A 7,251-nucleotide genomic window follows, 5' to 3' on the forward strand; every position below is an offset into this window, starting at 1 on the left:
GAAAAGAGTTGGGCCCAGGATGGATCCCTGAGGGACACCGGCATTAATACTGTGAGCTTCTGATTTTTGCCCCTCAACTACTACTCTTATGAACCTATCAGAAAGAAATGATTTAATAATTGAGAAGACTTTTCCAGCTATACCATAGCTAGCGATCTTATGAAGTAAACCTTTATGCCATACCCTATCAAAGGCTTTAGATATGTCAAGAGCAATTGCCCTAGAAAGATTGCCACCGTCGAGAGATTTGCTAATCCTATGCGATATAACTGTAATTATAATTGTTTAATTATCCCGCTTTTGAGTTTTGAAGTGTGAAATTCGGTGAATATGTTAAGTAAAATAATTAATTTAAGTTAAGCAAAACAAAAAATTTTTTTTTAATATTTATACGAAAAAAGCCATTTTAAAATCTTTTGATAAATAAATTAACAATTTTTTTTAGCGAGCCGAATAATGCATGACCATTATTAAACAGGGCATGCTTTGAAGAATCGATACCAAAAAAAAAATTCTATAAATATTGTGCCCTTTGTTGTTAAAAATAGCATCATTTTTTTTTCGATCCCGTTTGAAAACGTTTGCCACCTTTCGACTACGGTGGACCAAACGCGCTGAAATAATTTTTTTTCTATTCTGCTTTAAATTGCCCCCCCCCCCCATTTTGGGGAGCCTGGCCCACATACACATTAAAAACCAAACTCCTACAAATGGTCACCCATCTGGTACTGGCCAGCCTCACTTAATAATACATTGAAATTTTCGTCACTGAAAAATGTTTTTTTTGGCCTGTTTGGTCTTCCATAGTTTGCTTCTTATCAAACGCAAACGTAAACAGTATCGATCTAGACTCTAGATCGATGCAAAATAACTATTTACATATATGAATAAGTGGAATTATTTGAAATTCAGGTACTTATATTATAATATTTTTGCATATTCTCTTAGAAAATCATCCTAAATCTTAGTTAGGACAATAAATAAATAAATTATTTCAAAAACCTTTTTTTTAATATTTATGTACGTTTTTTGTGCAAGACAAAAAATGTCAATTGTTAACTTTTTGGGAAAATTTAACATTTAAAATTTAATTAAAAATAGTAGAAAAAGTTTTACATTATTCTGTTTTCTATACGATAAAATTCAGGGTTTTATCTTTCTGGAAAAAAAAAGTTCTCAGAAATAATGGATTTTAATAAATGTAATTTCGTTTTAAAAAACAACTTGATTTTGCGGCCATTTTTGGCGGTGCCTAGTATGAATACTTTAAAAGTGCTCGAAGTACCACAAATTTAGGATAAACTCGATAGGTGTATTTACCTAGAGCTATATTAATACAGAGGATAAAAGATCAATAATTGTGAAATTACAAATCGGTTTCAAAAGTAGAAACAAAACAAAATCCGATTTTGATTTTTTTTTTTTTTTTCTCCTTTTGAAGCTTATATATATGAGAGAGAGATAAATCATGGAAGATAGGGTAAAAAAGAAAGAATTTAAAACCTTTTCTATTCCGCATTGTCTGCCATTATCTCTAATCCCTGTCGCATCACCGCCATATTTTATCCCTACACTTATTTTACAAGTACTTCATGGAATGTGTTCTAATGTACGTATTGCATCGGCACATCCCAAACTAAAGTAAGCTCAACTTACGCGACTCGCAGCAAAATCCCACCCCTGCACTGGAATGTTGCTTAAATATTGAAAGATTTTCTGCTCTTATTTCTTTCTTCAAATCGCTTACATTTGGAATTTTCTTTCTCCGTTTTCTCAACTGTATGAACTTGCAGAAATTAAAATGTAATATAAACAAACATCTTTAATATATATATATATATATATATATATATATCTGAGATGAGTAATTTGTATATTTATTTATTTGCAAACTATTATCCTCATCTTCATAGTTATTTCACCACAATTCGGCCAACTATTCCTGTCTTTATTCAGGTGGTTAATCGCAACGGGATATGAATGCTGAGTTTCAACTGCATCCTCAGTAATTACTGCCTTCCATAGTTGTTGTCTGTTGTCTCACCACATTTTTGGCCAACTAATCCTCTGGCCTGCTTTGAGTAGGATTGAAACCGTTATCTTCAGACAATGCTTACCTGGAACTGTAGCGACTCTACGCCTGTATCCACTGCGCCACGAGCATCTGAAGAAGACCATAGGAATAGTTGGTTGAAACGTGGTGAAACAAAAACTATGAAGATGAGGATAACAGTTTGCAAATAAATATCTTGCTGTCTAACTCACCAAAGTTTTTCAATATAATTCTGGCCGCTATCACAGTAGTCCCTTGCGCATCAGTATCAATGTCTTATTCCTGGTGAACAAAAGCAAAAGCAAAAAAAAAAATTAAAATATAAGGAGTTGTATTTGAAAGCTATGCCAATGCAGTTTGATTGAGGGAGAGGGACGGCAATATAAAGAGAATAAATGACAATATTTAGATTTTAATAATTATTAGTTACTAGCGAGGGGTATCCGGCGTTGCCCGGGTGTTTTTCGGGGTATGTGAAATAAAACAGGTGCCCGTGAAAAAAAAACGAAGCCTTCACGACGCGCAGTTGGAAAATAGTAAAATGTTAAAATAAAAACGGGTGCGCGTTTTTGATTGACGTGACGGCGATAGGTATTCAGCAGTTACGATTTTGTGCGGGACAGTTTTGAATGAGGTGAATAAATCGGTTTGTTTGTTTTTAAAAATCCGCTCCCTGTTTATTAGGAGGAGCGAAATGAAAGCTAAAGTCTGATATGACGAAGTCGACGTTGAACAAACGTTACTTAGCTCTCTTGAGACAACTGGCTTTCGGTCTGTTGGATTTATTTGCTTCCCCACTGAGCATATTAGGCACAAGGCCGTTTTTTAATGTGGAGATGGGGGGATGGAAAGGGGGGACCAGCTCCCGAGAGGTGGGAAATGGGAGCTGGATTAGTAACTGTTGGTATGAAGGGTTGCCCCTACATTGACCAAGGTCAGATATGTGGGGTTACCCCCACATATGGTCTTTGCTAGTCTTAGCTTGCAGCATCTGTCGGAACAGATACTACACTTTCATCTTGTTCCCCTGCCGAACTGGCTTTCGGCCTGTTGGATTTATTTGCTTCCCCACTGAGCAAATTAGGCACAAGGCCGTTTTTTAATGTGGAGATGGAGGGATGGAAAGGGGGACCAGCTCCCGAGAGGTGGGAAATGGGAGCTGGATTAGTAACTGTTGGTATGAAGGGTTGCCCCTACATTGACCAAGGTCAGATAAGTGGGGTTACCCCCACATATGGTCTTTGTTTGTCTTAGCTTGCAGCATCTGTCGGAACAGATACTACACTTTGATCTTGTCGCCCGTCCCCGGAGGGCGCGCGAGCTGTTTTATTTAGTGCTCGGCCCCGGGCCTGGCATTATCTACTGCCAGGCCCTCATTTGGGGTCCAAAAACACTTAGGCATGAATCCGGTAGGGGGAAGTGGGGGTCGGGTGTCAATCTACTCTGAATGCTAGGTCTTTAAAGACTTTATTTGGATTTCCTATACTAAGACACTATCACCATAATACCTCCTTCTTACCATGGAGTTTATTTACTTAAAATCTCCCCAGCGTATGAGTCGGCTTTTATGTACATTCTGAAAGAAAGAAATATTTACAAAACAAAATCATATGTAAAAACAAAAAAGGGTATATATTTTTTTTTTTTTTTTTTTTTTTTTTAAAAAGGTATATATATAAAAATTTGGAACTAAATGAGGGATGAGATGATGGGGAGGGGGGCAAACTAAGATACACCCAAAAAGAAAAAGAAAACAAATAAACAAAATGCCTATGGTGACGGGTTAGTAAGGGATCCTCTCAGCTTACTTCTAAATATGGAGCGCCCACTGTCTTCCGGTTCCGAAGGTCAAAAGCAAGCAGGTCGTTCCCTCGTGGGGGATGGGGGACCTAGGGACGATATTTGAAAAATAAATTAGATAGGGATGGGTAACATAGGGACTGGACGGCGTCTTCCAAGATATGTGTACGTATAGGGGCAACAAACCGGGGACAAAACAAAGGGTGGACTGGGCATCTTTGGAAGCTCTCCTATTGCCGATGAAAAATAAAATCGGGGACGGGATCCACTATCATACTTGCCCTAGTCTAGCACCTAATAAAGAATTTTCCACTCGTAGGACCTTACTATCCCTACTCTGTGACTTTGTTCGGGGCTGGGTTCCGTAGAACCTTAGCACCGCCTGACCAATACTACTATGGTGGGAAGACGAACCTAAACCTAGCGCCTCGTCGGATGCACAAACTAGTGTTGTGCACCCATCTCCTATCAAAGTCTATACGGTGCAATCTTTTCCAATCGCATTTGATCTTTACTTTAAGTTGATGTTTAAAGCGACCGACCAGATCCCGATCCGAAACAGATTGCTCCTTATAGACAATGTCAAGACGTGAAACCCACATCACTAACCTAGCTACCGCTAGGATCGCGAGAAACACCAATCGTTTCTCCCCAGTGAACAGCGGACCCATGTTATCAATGACGTACGCCAAATCAAGTGGCACCAACTGCTCGGGGTCGATGCGAGTCGTTACCTCTCCGACGTACTCCCAGAGCCTCCAAACTCTGCTGCAAAGAAAAAAGGCATGATCCCTTGTTTCGTCCTCGTCTTCCTCGCAACGGGGGCAAAAGGGAACGTATTCGTCCCTCCTGCAGTCCCTGGCAAGCATGCCAAAAAGTGGCAGCGCATTCCGGACAAGCCTCCATGTGATGGAAAACTCTGAATTATTTAGAAAGCTACTGGCTGGCGCCCAATTCCACTGAGAGAGGACCTCCTCCCTCGACATGTGCAGCCGCTCAACCAGCGGATCATTTGCGGTCCCCACCACTAAATCCTGATATAGCCTCTTCCTAGGCGGTGCAAGGTCACTGGACCCCGGCAATGCCCTAAGGGCGGTTCGGCATTCGGAGAGGAACTGCCGTTACCCCGCCGGTCTTCTGTGACCTTCAGCGGCAGGGGAGGATATGAGCTGTGGAAAAGCTTGCTCCACAGCTGGTACCCAGTGCAATTCTTCAAGCAGTGTCCGACTCGGAAACGCCAATCTTTCGGCGTACTTATGACTTAACAAGTCAGGCATTCCTAAGCCTCCCTCGCTGAGTTTCTGTGTACAGACCTGTCTACGGACATACGGCTTTTCCCCTTTCCAAAGGAGTTTGAAAAGGAGTCACTCCAAAGCCTTACAGCGGTCCGCAGGCAGAGGAAGTACTGACAAGTGGTAAAGGATCAACGGAAAGACGTAAGTTTGACACGCCTCCGCACGACCCTTCAGGGACAAACCCCTGCGAATCCAAGTCCTTACTGACGATTCGACCTTCGTCTGTATTTCCGACCAATTTTTGTCCAGCTGGAGTCCAGGCCCGAACCAGACTCCAAGAATCTTTATCGGGCCATCCGTCCAGCCGAACCCACCTGGAAGCGAGTTTACCCTGGTCCAAGTGCCCAACCGCAGGCCAACGGACTTGCTGCGATTGACTATGGCCCCTGTGACACTTTCATACTCATCGACTGCTTCCATCACCGCTTTAATATCGATCATTCGCCCTACAAAAACTGTGACATCAGCAGCGTACGCGGACACCCTGGCGAATTTTCCGCTAGGTAGAGCTATGCCACGCAGGACTGGTCTAGTCGTCTCGTCCCTTAATTTGCAAAGGAAGGGCTTCAACGCCAGGACATATAACAGAGGCGACAGTGGACACCCCTGGCGCACTGACCGACCGAGAGACTCTAAAGGACTCCGACAACCTACCATTTACTTGTACCGCTACCGCAGGATCACGATACAAAACGGAAATCCACTTGCGGAAGTCCGGACCAAAGCTGGCGGTCTCCATAACAGATTCCAAGAAACCATGGTTGACCCTATCGAACGCTTTGGACTGATCTAAATTGATCAGCGCGGCTCCTGTGTCGTCTTCTAACCCCTCTATGATCGTGCGCACCAAGTGCAAGTTGTCTTGAATCGATCTCCCCTTCACAGAACAAGTCTGATCCGGTTCGACCAAGTCACCGATGACAACCTGCAGTCGGTTTGCAAGAACGCGGGCCAAAATCTTCAACTCTGTGTTTAGCAGAGTGATGGGCCTGTAATCATCTAAGTCCTCCCCACCATGCCGCTCTCTTTTCTTCAGTAGTGTGACCACTCCTTTAGTTACCTGCCCAGGGATGGATCCCTGGGAAAACCAGTGGTTAAACACACCCGTCAGAAGAGGAACAAACATGGGCGACAGCCTCAAATACAGTTCGTAGGGCCGTCTTTTAATGTGGAGGGAGGGGGAGGGAAAGGGGGGACCAGCTCCCGAGAGATGGGAAATGGGAGCTGGATTAGTAACTGTTGGTATGAAGGGTTGCCCCTACATTGACCAAGGTCAGATATGTGGGGTTACCCCCACATATGGTCTTTGCTAGTCATAGCTTGCAGCATCTGTCAGAACAGATACTACACTTTGATCTTTTCGCCCGGGCCCCGGGGGGCGCGCGAGCTGTTATTAGAGTTGAGTTTCGCTTTTTTTTATACCGAAAATCGAATGTAACGCGTGCCGATGCGGGAAATGTCGAATAATTAACGTTTGAAAGTCAATAAAATTAAATAGACAGGCGAGCTCCGTGGATAACTCTGAGATATTACAATTTATAGATGATATAAAAAGTTTTAAGAAGTTTTGAAGCGAGCAAGCGCTTCTTAGAAAGAAGCCTTTTGTGGATATCGAAGAAAAGCATACATACATACATTTTCGCTTTTATATATATATAGATTAATTATTTACCAACGTGGTGTGTCGAAAGAGATGGTATCGATGGTATTATGTTCTTTGAATTTTCGAGGTAGACCTAATCTTGAAAGAAAAAAAATATATAAACACAACCACTCGGTTGTGGTGTGTATTTTAAATAGCTACCATGTGAATATCTTAAGAGTAACTGATTGGTCTAATGGACACGCTTACCGACTATGTAGTCGGTTATCAAGGAGTTTAAATCCTTGCAAGTCACTTGTGGTTATGTACATAATAACGTTTAGAATTGCATGAACAGATAGAAATAAATTTCTCTTCACTTTTCAAATAACAATTACCCCAAGACTTAATTTTTAAAACAATCTTCGCAAGAAAATAAAAAATAAAATAAAAAAGAAAATAAATAAAACAGACCAGATTAAGACAAATCAACTCTATTAAGAATGTAATTGACATCGTGA

The sequence above is a fragment of the Euprymna scolopes genome, chromosome 5, assembly GCF_053919585.1.
Source record: "Euprymna scolopes isolate OS-2025 chromosome 5, ASM5391958v1, whole genome shotgun sequence".
In the NCBI taxonomy this organism is placed as follows: domain Eukaryota; kingdom Metazoa; phylum Mollusca; class Cephalopoda; order Sepiida; family Sepiolidae; genus Euprymna; species Euprymna scolopes.